This window comes from Oncorhynchus gorbuscha, linkage group LG19 (assembly GCF_021184085.1).
Source record: "Oncorhynchus gorbuscha isolate QuinsamMale2020 ecotype Even-year linkage group LG19, OgorEven_v1.0, whole genome shotgun sequence".
NCBI lineage: Eukaryota > Metazoa > Chordata > Actinopteri > Salmoniformes > Salmonidae > Oncorhynchus > Oncorhynchus gorbuscha.
This window is the reverse complement of record NC_060191.1, coordinates 1,433,000-1,448,019: the sequence shown is the minus strand read 5'-3', so window position 1 is coordinate 1,448,019 and position 15,020 is coordinate 1,433,000. Positions and strand designations below refer to the sequence as shown.

The 15,020-nt window shown below is 45.9% G+C and overlaps 1 pseudogene; it reads right to left on the bottom strand.

Annotated features, from left to right (window-relative positions):
* Positions 1–15,020, bottom strand: part of LOC124005912 — a 67,358-nt pseudogene that overhangs the window by 40,180 nt on the left and 12,158 nt on the right.

Genomic DNA, 15,020 nt, shown 5'->3' with positions numbered 1-15,020 from the left:
ACAGTGTGTATTGTACTGTCAATGTTGCTGCAACATAATTACAGCCATTTCTGAAAAGTTATGTAAAACATTCCCTATTCCCTGAACCCTCACTCTCTTTACGTGACACATGTATGCATGGCATGCACATGACTAATAGGGCCTGACCTATAGCATATCAGAATCACATCAATAAACTGCTTATAACAAACTCTGAACACCGTAACGCATGACAGCAAAATGGATGCACAGGAAGTGACAAACAAACTGACAAACAAAAGAATGTTTACTGGTTGCTCAGGAGGTAAAAGGGGAGTTCAGATGTGAGGAATAAATTTGACAAGTTGTGGAAAATCCTGGAGATCAAGAAAAAGAAGGTAAGGAGCCAGCGCTTCATGTATATTATGTCTCTGCCAAACAGCTGCTGTTAGATTACAATACAACATTTCTTACCATTTGGAACAATGTAAACAACATCAAATAAATTACAAGCGTAATAGAGAGTCTATTGTAGCAATTTGAGTTTTTTTCTTGTAAAGCCTTTATTACAGCAAAGACTAAAAACAGTCACATATATTTGTGAACGCAATTTACTAAATGGGGGAGTTTAGGCCTATTTATTGTAGCCTATAAAAGTGTTGAAATATAGGCCTAAGGCCTCAGTAAGTTACAGTATTAAGACTAAACAGGATGCGCTCTTAGGCCTACAACTCAATGGTGATTATACAAGGCTGCTGTCACGCCCTGGTCGAAGTATTTTGTGTTTATCTTTATGTATTGGGTCAGGCCAGGGTGTGGCATGGGGTTTTTGTATTGTGGTGTGTTTTGTCTTGGGGTTTTGGTATGTATATACTGGGATTTGTAGCTAGTGGGGTGTTCTAGCAAAGGTCTATGGCTGTCTGGAGTGGTTCTCAATCAGAGGCAGGTATATTTAGGCAGCCATATTCTTTGAGTTTGTCGTGGGTGATTGTCCTTAGTGTCCCGATGTCCTTGTTCTGTGTTAGTTTACACAAAGTATAGGCTGTTTCGGTTTTCGTTACGTTTATTGTTTTGTAGTGTTTGTGTTTTTTTCGTGTCTACATTGTTTATTAAACATGGATCGCAATCTACACGCTGCAGTTTGGTCCGACTCTCCTTCACCACATGAAAACCGTAACAGCAGCTGCTATACTAAGCCTACTAATTATAATGATATGACTTATTATTATAATTATCATGCTCATCATAATAATAGTAATAATAACAACAAGAAGGAGATCAAGGAAAAAGGAGGGATATTTAAAAAATATATTATAAATATAATTTTGGGGACAATTTGGAACAGAGTATACAATATGAAATAAATGATAAATAATGCCAGAGAGGCTGGTCTAATGAAAAAAAGTGTAAAGCCTTTATTACAGCATAGCAAAGATTAAAAACAGACAAATTTGTGGAATTGTTTATTCGACATGTGGTTGCGTAAGGCTTATTGCTCACAGAATCAATAGGCTATTAAACAAACAGTCAAACAGACAACAGAAGCAGGATCTGTCTTATTTCTGTAGATATATATGGAAGATTTACAAAGCCAGGCACATTTAACAGTTTGGCTGTTGATTATAGACCTAATTAAGTTGGAGTTTCCTCTCTCCTCACTTTTCTTAGACAATTAAGGTTGTTTTCTCATCTCCTGACTCCGCTGCTGCCTCCGCCACATTGTTCTCAACACCAATATGCTGGTTAACTTTGCTATTATGCACATAGCAACATGGTCTAGAAAAAAATGCAAATTCAACAGCACACTGATGTGTTTCAGAACCTGATGTGTTTCAGGACAGTAACCACTATCCAATGTGGGAGAAAGCACATTTGCTATAAAATAATTTGCATTTTGATTTGTGTTGCATCATGGTTCTTACATAATATGACCATACACAATTTCAGTAGCACATCTCTTAGACTGATGGACTGTGCCATCCCCACGGCCTCCACAATGGATCAGTCCACTCAGACAGGCGCCAATCAGACAGGTGTCTTATACACCATGATATTTTTGAGAAAGACTGGAAGACAGGACCCCTACCTGCTGTAATCTAGTAGGATAAAGACTGGAAGACAGGACCCGTACCTGCTGTAATCTACTGTAGTAGGAGAAAGACTGGAGGACAGGATCCCTACCTGCTGTAATCTACTGTAGTAGGAGAAAGACTGGAGGACAGGACCCCTACCTGCTGTAATCTACTGTAGTAGGAGAAAGACTGGAGTACAGGACCCCTACCTGTAACGTCGTTCTTCGTTTGTAGAAAGAGAGTCGGACCGAAATGCAGCGTGGTGGTTACTCATGACTTTAATGAAAAAAGTGACACATGAAATAACTATACAAAACACAAAACAACAAACGGAACGTGAAACCTAATTGCAGCCTATCTGGTGAAACTACACAGAGACAGGAACAATCACCCACGAAATACAATGCGAAAACCAGGCTACCTAAATACGATTCCCAATCAGAGACAACGAGAATCACCTGACTCTGATTGTGAACCGCCTCAGGCAGCCAAGCCTATGCAACACCCCTACACAGCCACGATCCCAAATACTACAAACCCCAATACGAAAATACAATAACCCCATGTCACACCCTGGCCTGAACAAATAAAAAAGAAAACACAAAATACTAAGACCAAGGCGTGACACTACCTGCTGTAATCTACTGTAGTAGGAGAAAGACTGGAGGACAGGACCCGTACCTGCTATAATCTACTGTAGTAGGAGAAAGACTGGAGGACAGGACCCCTACCTGCTGTACTCTACTGTAGTAGGAGAAAGACTCTAGCTATAATCTACTGGAGAGAAAGACTGGAGGACAGGACCCCTACCTGCTGTAATCTACTGTAGTAGGAGAAAGACTGGAGGACAGGACCCCTACCTGCTGTAATCTACTGTAGTAGGACCCCTACCTGCTGTACTCTACTGTAGTAGGAGAAGGACAGGACCCCTACCTGCTGTAATCTACTGAGTAGGAGAAAGACTGGAGGACAGGACCCCTACCTGCTGTACTCTACTGTAGTAGGAGAAAGACTGGAGGACAGGACCCCTACCTGCTGTAATCTAGTAGGAGAAAGACTGGAGGACAGGACCCCTACCTGCTGTACTCTACTGTAGTAGGAGAAAGACTGGAGGACAGGACCCCTACCTGCTGTAATCTACTGTAGTAGGAGAAAGACTGGAGGACAGGACCCCTACCTGCTGTACTCTACTGTAGGTGGAGAAACACTGGAGGACAGGACCCCTACCTGCTGTACTCTAGTAGGAGAAAGACTGGAGGACAGGACCCCTACCTGCTGTAATCTAGTTTGAGAAAGACTGGAGGACAGGACCCCTACCTGCTGTAATCTAGTTTGAGAAAGACTGGAGGACAGGACCCCTACCTGCAGTAATCTAGTTTGAGAAAGACTGGAGGACAGGACCCCTACAGCTGTAATCTAGTAGGAGAAAGACTGAAGGACAGAACCCCTACCTGCTGTAATCTATACAGCAAACACTTTGACAAGTTGAAAAGAAAAACGGGGAGAGAGCGAGAGGACGGGGGCGGAGAAGGAGGGGGCACAGATCAATCACTTGTTCCATGCTCTGACACTTCAGACATTTCCCCGTGACCTCTCTCTAGCTTGGAACACCTACAGGGCTACAGTTTGAAGAGAGAGGTGTGCTGCTCTGGTGCAGGGAACCACAGTGACCATGTAATCATGTTCGCTCTGTATGGAGTGATTCCAAGCCATAGTGTTATATAAGAAAATCACGAAGCCATGACTTTATAACACGATAAGAGCATGACGGGATCAAAACGTCCATATACACATGTAGGATCCTAATTTGAGCCAGTTTGCTACAGCAGGAAAATGTGAATTATGTGATTATAATTCATGGACATTTTTGTAGGGGTTGATACATTTTTCATAAAGGAAAATCAAGTATGACATTTCAAAGGGGAAATGAAAAACACACTACACATTTGACATTTCCTGGAAAGTTCTCCTGCAACATGGTGATCAAATGAAAATCATACATCTGTGGCCTTCTATAGTCCTATTTTAATGCTGTGATAATGCAGTATTGAATAAGGTGTGTGTAGATGATTCTGTACATTTGTTCTACCTTGAATAACAATGACATGCTATGTTGAAATATACACTGAGTATACCAAACATTAGGAACACCTTCCTAATATTGAGTTGCACCCCCCCCCCTCCACCCCCACCAGGCACCTACTACCGTACCCCGTTTAAAGACACTTAAATATTTTCTTGCCCATTCACCGCCTGAATGGCACAAATAGACAATCCATGTCTCAATTGTCTCCAAGCTTAACAATTTAACCTGTCTCCTCCCCTTCATCAACACTGATTAAAGTGGATTTAACAAGTGACATCAACAAGAGATCTTAACTTACACCTGGATTCACCTGGATTCACCTGGATTCACCTGGATTCACCTGGTCAGTCCGTGTTGTGGAAAGGGCAGGTGTTAAGGATTGGACCCTTTTTTTAATTCCCCTAAAATGACATACCCAAATCTAACTGTCTGTGGCTCATGACCTGAAGAAAGCACAGTTGACGTCGGAAGGTTACATACACATACATTGAATCCTCGTAAAAATTCCCTGTCTCCGGTCAGTTAGGATCACCACTTTATTTTAAGTATTTGAAATGTCAGAATAATAGTAGAGAGAATTATTTATTTCAGCTTTTATTTCCTTCATCACGTTCCCAGTGGGTCAGAAGTTTACATACACTCAATTAGTATTTGGTAGCATTGCCTTTAAACTGTTTAACTTGGGTCAAGCGTTTCAGGTAGCCTTCCAAAAGCTTCCCGCAATAAGTTGGGTGAATTTTGGCCCATTCCCCCTGACAGAGCTGGTGTAACTGAGTCAGGTTTGTAGGCCTCCTTGCTCGCACACGCTTTTTCAGTTCTGCCCACTAATTTTCTATAGGATTGAGGTCAGGGCTCCTGGCTGACTGGCAGCTCTGGCGGCTCCTGGCTGACTGGCGGCTCTGGCGGCTCAGGACAGACTGGCGGCTCTGGCGGCTCAGGACAGACGGGAGACTCTGGCGGCTCAGGACAGACGGGAGACTCTGGCGGCTCAGGACAGACGGGAGACTCTGGCGGCTCAGGACAGACGGGAGACTCTGGCGGCTCAGGACAGACGGGAGACTCTGGCGGCTCAGGACAGACGGGAGACTCTGGCGGCTCAGGACAGACGGGAGACTCTGGCGGCTCAGGACAGACGGGAGACTCTGGCGGCTCAGGACAGACGGGAGACTCTGGCGGCTCAGGACAGACGGGAGACTCTGGCGGCTCAGGACAGACGGGAGACTCTGGCGGCTCAGGACAGACGGGAGACTCTGGCGGCTCAGGACAGACGGGAGACTCTGGCGGCTCAGGACAGACGGGAGACTCTGGCGGCTCAGGACAGACTGGAGACTCTGGCGGCTCAGGACAGACGGGAGTCTCTGACAGTGCTGAGAGGAGGAAGGCTCTGGCAGCGCTGGACAGGCGGGAGCACTTGTAGGCAGATGATGGAGAGACAGCCTGGTGCGGGGGGCTGCCACCGGAGGGCTGGTGCATGGAGGTGGCACTGGGTAGACCGGACCGTGCAGGCGCACTGGAGCTCTTGAGCACCGAGCCTGCCCAACCTTACCTGGTTGAATGCTCCCCGTAGCCAGGCCAGTGCGGCGAGGTGGAATAGCCCACACTGGGCTGTGCTGGCGAACCGGGGACACCATGCGTAAGGCTGGTGCCATGTACGCCGGCCCGAGGAGACGCACTGGAGACCAAATGCGTAGAGCCAGCTCCATGGCACCTGGCTCGATGCCCACTCTAGCCCAGACGATACGAGGAGCTATCCACCGGGCTATCCACACGCACTGGGGAAACTGTGCCCTCCACCGCATAACACGGTGCCTGCCCGGTCCCTCTCGCTCTCCGGTAAGCACGGGAAGTTGGCGCAGGTCTCCTACCTGAACTCGCCACACTCCCTGTGTGCCATCTCCCAATACATTTTTGGGGCTGCCTCTCGGGCTTCCAGCCGCGCTGCTGTGCTGCCTCCTCTCACCGGCGCCTCTCTGCTTTCGCTGCCTCCAGCTCTGCTTTGGGACGGCGATATTCCCCTGGCTGAGTCCAAGGTCCTTTGCCATCCAGAATCTCCTCCCAAGTCCATCTCTCCAGGTATCGCTGCCTCTCCTGCTGGTGCTGCCTGTTACCACGCTGCTTGGTCCTTGGTTGGTGGGTGTTTCTGTAACGGTATTACTCCTCCTCTGAGGAGGAGGAGAAGCGAGAAGGATCGGAGGACCAATGGTAAGTGTCCATAACGTTTATTTTAAGATATAAACTGAACACTATGAAATACAAAACAATAAACGTGAACATGAACGAAACCGAAACCGTACCGTGTGGCAACAAACACTCACACGGAAACAAACACCTACAACTCAAAGGTGAATCCCAGGCTACCTAAGTATGATTCTCAATCAATCTCACGCCCTGACCATACTAAATAAAGACAAAACAAAGGAAATAAAGGTCAGAAAGTGACAGCGTTCATCTCTAGAAGACAGAACGCGTCTCCTTCCTGAGCGTTATGACGGTTGTGTGGTCCCATGGTGTTTTATACTTGCGTACTATTGTTTGTACAGATGAACGTGGTACCTTCAGGCGATTGGAAATTGCTCCCAAGGTTGAACCAGACTTATGGAGGTCTACAATTATTTTCTAATAATACATTTAAAAAATTGAAACCATATCATGACCAAGACTTGGCATCTATAAGGTCTTATTTATGCATAATGTAAGCAATGACATGAGATAAATATATATATATTAGATACACATACAAAACTAGTCAAAATAATTATTATGATTTTCCCATGATGCCAAGCAAAGAGGCACTGGGTTTGAAGGTAAGCCTTGAAATACATTCACAGGTACACCTCCAATTGACTCAAATGGTGTCAATTAGCCTATCAGAAGCTTCTAAAGCCATGACATCATTTTCTGGGTTTTTCCATGCTGTTTAAAGGCACCAACAACTAAACTTCTGACCCACTGGAATTGTGAAGTGAAATAATCTGTCTGTAAACAATTGTTGGAAAAGTGACTTGTGTCATGCACAAAGTAGATGTCCTACCCGACTTGCCAAAACTATAGTTTGTTAACAAGAAATTTGTGGAGTTGTTGAAAAACAAGTTTTAATGACTCCAACCTAAGTGTATGTAAACTTCCGACTTCAAATGTATATGCATATTCTTGATACCATTTGAAAGGAAACACTTTGAAGGTTGTGGAACTGTGAAATGAATGAAGGAGAATATAATTAGATCTGGTAAAAGATCATACAAAGAAAATATGTTGTTTTTGTTTTTCTATACTATCATCTTTGAAATGCAAGAGAAAGGCCATCATATATTATTCCAGCCCGGGCGCAATTCAGTGTATGTGCAAAGTTCACATGTTTCTGACAGAAAATAACAACTGAGAATGCAGTGGCAAGGTACACACGATCCCTGCCAAGGTCAAACGAGGAAACTGAAAACGGACCGATGGCGGAGAATATTTCCTCACTGCATGGTTGATGCCCTGACCTGATGCCAGCTGACAGAGGGAACTGGAGAATGAATGCATTATTCAAGGTTGTGGATGAGATTGCAACAGCACAAAAGATTCCAAGAGATCTGGAGACATCAGTCCTACCTCACAGTACTCAGTGATGATGCAGAAGGAGTCTCTATGCAGAAAGCTGCCGTAAAAAGTGATGATGGCTGGGTGGTGGAGCTGGGACAGGAGCTGAGCCTCCTGGGATGCCTGGACTGTCTCGTTAGGACGCAGGTCCCCCAGAGGGATCTCCTTCAGCACCTTACTAGGGATCAAAGGTCAGATGGCAAAGGAGAGAGAAAGGTTATAGTAAGGGGTTTTTCCAAAATGGGCAACACATGTACGTAGTAGCAAGTTATTTTTCTTTTTAATTTAACCAAGCAAGTCAGTTAAGAACAAATTCTCATTTACAATGGCAGCCTAGGAACAGTGGGTTAACTGCCTTGTGCAGGAGCAGAATGACAGATTTCTATCTTGTCAGCTCAGGGATCTAGCAACCTTTCGGTTACTGGCCCGATGCTCTAACCACTAGGCTACCTGCTGCCCATATATCCATATAGAGTATTAGGGAGTGCAAATGTGAAAAGCTGGCAATAGACGTAAGTTGACCACCGTACCCCAATTATCATCCTGGGCAGGGACAGGGAACATCATTCAGACAGATCGTTTAAAATGTATGTTTTCTCCAGTCCCCTGTCTGGTCCTGGGTACATACAAACATGTATGCGTGCACGCACACACACACACACACAGAGGCTGTCATCAGGACAGGAAGTCTGCGTCTTTGGTCAGTACATAGAGACAGGACAGGATGTCTGGTTCTTTGGTCAGTACAGAGGGAAAGGACAGGATGTCTGGGTCTTTGGTCAGTAGAGAGGGACAGGACAGGATGTCTGGGTCTTTGGTCAGTACAGAGAGACAGGACAGGATGTCTGGGTCTTTGACCAGTACAGAGGGACAGGACAGGATGTCTGGGTGTTTGACCAGTACAGAGGGACAGGACAGGATGTCTGGGTCTTTGGTCATTAGAGAGGGACAGGATGTCTGGGTCTTTGACCAGTACAGAGGGACAGGACAGGATGTCTGGGTCTTTGGTCATTACAGAGGGACAGGACAGGATGTCTGGGTCTTTGGTCATTAGAGAGGGACAGGATGTCTGGGTCTTTGACCAGTACAGAGGGACAGGACAGGATGTCTGGGTCTTTGGTCATTACAGAGGGACAGGACAGGAGCAAACAGTAATCTGGAGTTGTGTTGAGTTGTGTTTGAAGGACAGGGAGAAGGGCCCTGTGGGAAGAACTCAGCACAAGGAAAGGATGCCATTGTTGTTATTCTCCTAACTGGACACATTAGCCTGTTGTCCAAGATTGTCCTTCAAGAGGAAAAACATCCACCTCACAGTGGTGGGTCCATGTAATCTTACTGCAGGAATTAACACATGTAAAACAAGTTCCATGTACTTCTCATCAAACCCCCCTAAAAAGAACAACAAAAATATATATTTTCTCAAACATTGAAAGTGTGGTCCATAAAACCTGCCCTGTGGGAAGAAATGCCATCATCCCCTCAGAGACATTTGCATCAAATGTCTTTGGACATGTCGAAAACTACTCTTATTAACTTAACCTAGTCTTGGCGGTCATTCACCTAAAAAAAAAGAAAGACAGTTTTGTAGCAGATGAACAATATTACTATTCACATTGCAGGTTTGCTTGAATCCCAGCATACGTCTGTACTCAAATCCAGGGGGACACATGGTGATGAGGCTGAGACTTGGAGAACAGACGTTTTGTCAAGTGTTTTCTTCCTCTCCTCCTCTCTACCTCTCCTCCTCTCTACCTCTCTACCTCTCCTCCTCTCTACCTCTCCTCCTCTCCTCCTCTCTACCTCTCCTCCTCTCTACCTCTCCTCCTCTCCTACCTCTCCTCCTCTCTACCTCTCCTCCTCTCTACCTCTCTACCTCTCCTCCTCTCTACCTCTCTACCTCTCTCCTCTCTACCTCTCTACCTCTCTCCTCCTCTACCTCTCCCTCCTCTCTACCTCTCCTCCTCTCTACCCTCTCCTCTCCTACCTCTCTACCTCTCCTCCTCTCTACCTCTCCTCCTCTCTACCTCTCTACCTCTCCTCCTCTCCTCTCTACCTCTCCTCTCTACCTCTCCTCTCTCTCCTCTCTACCTCTCCTCCTCTCTCCTCTCTCCTCCTACCTCTCTACCTCTCCTCCTCTCTACCTCTCCTCCTCTCTACCTCTCCTCCTCTCTACCTCCTCCTCTCTCTACCTCTCCTCCTCTCTCCTCTCTACCTCTCCTCCTCTCTACCTCTCCTCCTCTCTACCTCTCCTCCTCCTCTACCTCTCCTACCCTCTCTACCTCTCTACCTCCTCCTACCTCTCCTCCTCTCTACCTCTCTACCTCTCCTCCTCTCTACCTCTCTACCTCTCTACCTCTCCTCCTCTCTACCTCTCCACCTCTCCACCTCTCTACCTCTCTACCTCTCTACCTCTCTACCTCTCTACCTCTCCTACCTCTCTACCTCTCCTCCTACCTCCTCCTCTCTCCTCCTCCTACCTCTACCTCTCCTCCTCTCTCTCTCCTCTCCTCTCTACCTCTCCCTCTCTACCTCTCTCCTCTCTACCTCTCTACCTCTCCTCCTCTCTACCTCTCTACCCTCCTCTCTCCTCCTCTCTACCTCTCTACCTCTCTTCCTCTCCTCCTCTCTACCTCTCCTCCTCTCTACCTCTCCTCCTCTCTACCTCTCCTCCTCTCCACCTCTCTACCTCTCTACCTCTCCTCCTCTCTACCTCTCCTCCTCTCTACCTCTCTACCTCCTCCTCTCTACCTCTCCTCCTCTCTACCTCTCCTCCTCTCTACCTCTACCTCTCCTCCTCTCTACCTCTCCTCCTCTCTACCTCTCCTCCTCTCTACCTCTCCTCCTCTCTACCTCTCCTCCTCTCCATCGCTCCTCCTATCTATCGCTCCTCCTCTCTACCTCTCCTCCTCTCTATCGCTCCTCCTCTCCTCCTCTCTACCTCTCCTCCTCTCTATCGCTCCTCCTCTCCACCTCTCCTCCTCTCTACCTCTCTTCCTCTCCTCCTTCCATACCTTTAAGGAGCTCATCAGGCCCCACTCAGAGAAAGGACTGATCTGTCGCAGCACAAAGAACCTCTGGCTAAATTGGTCCTCAGGTCATTGATGTGAAGTCTACGTTCTCATTCAGTCTCTCTCTATTCAGCTTCCTACTTCACTTTCTCTCACCTTCTGCAAAGGTTAGGCAGCGGAAACGCATTGTCCTAAATGACATCCTGCTATGCTGCTCTGAGACTGAGAGATCCTTAGGCTTCTGATATGATTAACCAAAACACATGGCCCTAACTATGACACATGTTGGGTTGGGTTGGCATCCAGGGTTAGTGTGGTTGGTGAAATGTGTTCCATCTGGTGTTGCGTCTTCTCAGCTCTATTCACAGGTTCCCGGTGGCAGCAGTCAAGACATTTAAGACCTAACTTCCACTTTCTTCCTTCCTGCCGGAAAACATATTTTACACCCTCTTCTGTTGGCTCTCTGCAATGAGTCATGGTCAAGCTGGGCTGTGTCTGATAGTCGGTCAGATTATTTGTCTTCCTGGAATGAAATGATCGTCTGCAGATTGAGAGTGTTCCTTGACTTCTTGTTAATGTCAGCAGAGGTGTGGGCTTACTGTTGTTCTGAGCTAGCCAGTGATCCCAGGTTGAAGTAACTCCCGGGTCACTACCACATCAGTGGGCAGGGCTGAGAGGTCATCCAGGAGACAGTGGAGGGATGGGATCATTCATGACAAAGCTGTGGTTTGATATTCTACATGGCCAACACTGTCGACGACCGCTGTTTCTGGAGATTTCCAACACTGTCTACGACCGCTGTTTGTAGAGATTTTCAACACTGTCTACGACCGCTGTTTGTAGAGATTTTCAACACTGTCTACGACTGCTGTTTGTAGAGATTTTCAACACTGTTGAAGTCAGCTGGTTGCGGCGATTTCCAACACTGTCTACGACTGCTGTTGGTGGAGATTTTCAACACTGTCTACGACCGCTGTTTGTAGAGATTTTCAACACTGTCTACGACTGCTGTTTGTAGAGATTTTCAACACTGTCTACGACTGCTGTTTGTAGAGATTTTCAACACTGTCTACGACTGCTGTTTGTAGAGATTTTCAACACTGTCTACGACTGCTGTTTGTAGAGATTTTCAACACTGTCTACGACTGCTGTTTGTAGAGATTTTCAACACTGTCTACGACTGCTGTTTGTAGAGATTTTCAACACTGTCTACGACTGCTGTTTGTAGAGATTTTCAACACTGTCTACGACTGCTGTTTGTAGAGATTTTCAACACTGTCTACGACTGCTGTTTGTAGAGATATTCAACACTGTCTACGACTGCTGTTTGTAGAGATTTCCAACACTGTCTACGACTGCTGTTTGTAGAGATTTTCAACACTGTCTACGACTGCTGTCCAACACTGTCTAAGACTGCTGTTTTTTCAACACTGTTTTGTCCAACACTGTCTAAGACTGCTGTTTGTGGAGATTTCAACACTGTCTAAGACTGCTGTTGGTGGAGATTTCCAACACTGTCTGCTGTTTCTGGAGATTTCCAACACTGTCTAAGACTGCTGTTGGTGGAGATTTCCAACACTGTCTAAGACTGCTGTTTGTGGAGATTTCCAACACTGTCTAAGACTGCTGTTTGTGGAGATTTCCAACACTGTCTAAGACTGCTGTTTGTGGAGATTTCAACAACACTGTCTAAGACTGCTGTTTGTGGAGATTTCCAACACTGTCTAAGACTGCTGTTTGTGGAGATTTCCAACACTGTCTAAGACTGCTGTTTGTGGAGATTTCCAACACTGTCTAAGACTGCTGTTTGTGGAGATTTCCAACACTGTCTAAGACTGCTGTTTGTGGAGATTTCCAACACTGTCTAAGACTGCTGTTTGTGGAGATTTCCAACACTGTCTAAGAATGCTGTTTGTGGAGATTTCTACTGTCTAAGACTGCTGTTTGTGGAGATTTTCAACACTGTCTACACTGCTGTCTAAGACTGCTGTTTGTGGAGATTTTCAACAACACTGACTGCTGTTTGTAGAGATTTTCAACACTGTCTACGACTGCTGTTTGTAGAGATTTCCAACACTGTCTAAGACTGCTGTTTGTGGAGATTTCCAACACTGTCTAAGACTGCTGTTTGTGGAGATTTCCAACACTGTCTAAGACTGCTGTTTGTGGAGATTTCCAACACTGTCTAAGACTGCTGTTTGTGGAGATTTCAACAACACTGCTCTGTGGAGAGACTGCTGTTTGTGGAGATTTCCAACACTGTCTAAGACTGCTGTTTGGAGATTTCAACACTGTCTAAGACTGCTGTTTGTGGAGATTTCCAACACTGTTGATTTCCAAAGTCTGCTGTTTGTGGAGATTTCCAACACTGTCTGACTGCTGTTTGGAGATTGGAGATTTCCAACACTGTCTAAGACTGCTGTTTGTGGAGACTGTCTAAGAACTGCTGTTTGTGGAGATTTCCAACACTGTCTAAGACTGCTGTTTGTGGAGATTTCCAACACTGTCTGACTGCTGTTTGTGGAGATTTCAACACTGTCTAAGACTGCTGTTTGAGAGATTTTCAACACTGTCTAAGACTGCTGTTTGTGGAGATTTTCAACACTGTCTGACTGCTGTTTGTAGAGATTTCAACACTCACTGTCTAAGACTGCTGTTTGAGAGATTTTCAGCTGGACTGCTGTTTGTGGAGATTTTCAACACTGTTGAAGTGGAGATTTCCACACTGTCTAAGACTGCTGTTGGTGAACACTGTCTAAGACTGCTGTTTGTGGAGATTTCCAACACTGTCTGACTGCTGTTTGTGGAGATTTCCAACACTGTCTAAGACTGCTGTTGTGGAGATGTCCAACACTGTCTAAGACTGCTGTTTGTGGAGATTTCCAACACTGTCTAAGACTGCTGTTTGTGGAGATTTCCAACACTGTGAAGACTGCTGTTTGTGAGATTTTCAACACTGTCTGACTGCTGTTTGTGGAGATTTCCAACACTGTGAAGACTGCTGTTTGTGGAGATTTCAACACTGTCTAAGACTGCTGTTTGTGGAGATTTCAACACTGTCTAAGACTGCTGTTTGTGGAGATTTCAACACTGTTGACTGCTGTTTGTGGAGATTTCCAACACTGTCTAAGATGCTGGTGGTGGAGATTTCCAACACTGTCTAAGACTGCTGTTTGTGGAGATTTCCAACAACACTGTCTAAGACTGCTGTGGAGATTTTCAACACTGTTGACTGCTGGTGGAGATTTCCAACACTGTCTAAGACTGCTGTTGGTGGAGATTTTCAACACTGTCTAAGACTGCTGTTTGTGGAGATTTTCAACACTGTTGACACTGCTGTTGTGGAGATGTTGGTGGTGATTTCCAACACTGTTGAAGTCAGCTGGTTGTGGAGATGTTGGTGGTGATTTTCAACACTGTTGAAGTCAGCTGGTTGTGGAGATGTTGGTGGTGATTTCCAACACTGTTGAAGTCAGCTGGTTGTGGAGATGTTGGTGGTGATTTCCAACACTGTTGAAGTCAGCTGGTTGTGGAGATGTTGGTGGTGATTTCCAACACTGTTGAAGTCAGCTGGTTGTGGAGATGTTGGTGGTGATTTCCAACACTGTTGAAGTCAGCTGGTTGTGGAGATGTTGGTGGTGATTTCCAACACTGTTGAAGTCAGCTGGTTGTGGAGATGTTGGTGGTGATTTCCAACACTGTTGAAGTCAGCTGGTTGTGGAGATGTTGGTGGTGATTTCCAACACTGTTGAAGTCAGCTGGTTGTGGAGATGTTGGTGGTGATTTCCAACACTGTTGAAGTCAGCTGGTTGTGGAGATGTTGGTGGTGATTTCCAACACTGTTGAAGTCAGCTGGTTGTGGAGATGTTGGTGGTGATTTCCAACACTGTTGAAGTCAGCTGGTTGTGGAGATGTTGGTGGTGATTTCCAACACTGTTGAAGTCAGCTGGTTGTGGAGATGTTGGTGGTGATTTCCAACACTGTTGAAGTCAGCTGGTTGTGGAGATGTTGGTGGTGATTTCCAACACTGTTGAAGTCAGCTGGTTGTGGAGATGTTGGTGGTGATTTCCAACACTGTTGAAGTCAGCTGGTTGTGGAGATGTTGGTGGTGATTTCCAACACTGTTGAAGTCAGCTGGTTGTGGAGATGTTGGTGGTGATTTCCAACACTGTTGAAGTCAGCTGGTTGTGGAGATGTTGGTGGTGATTTCCAACACTGTTGAAGTCAGCTGGTTGTGGAGATGTTGGTGGTGATTTCCAACACTGTTGAAGTCAGCTGGTTGTGGAGATGTTGGTGGTGATTTCCAACACTGTT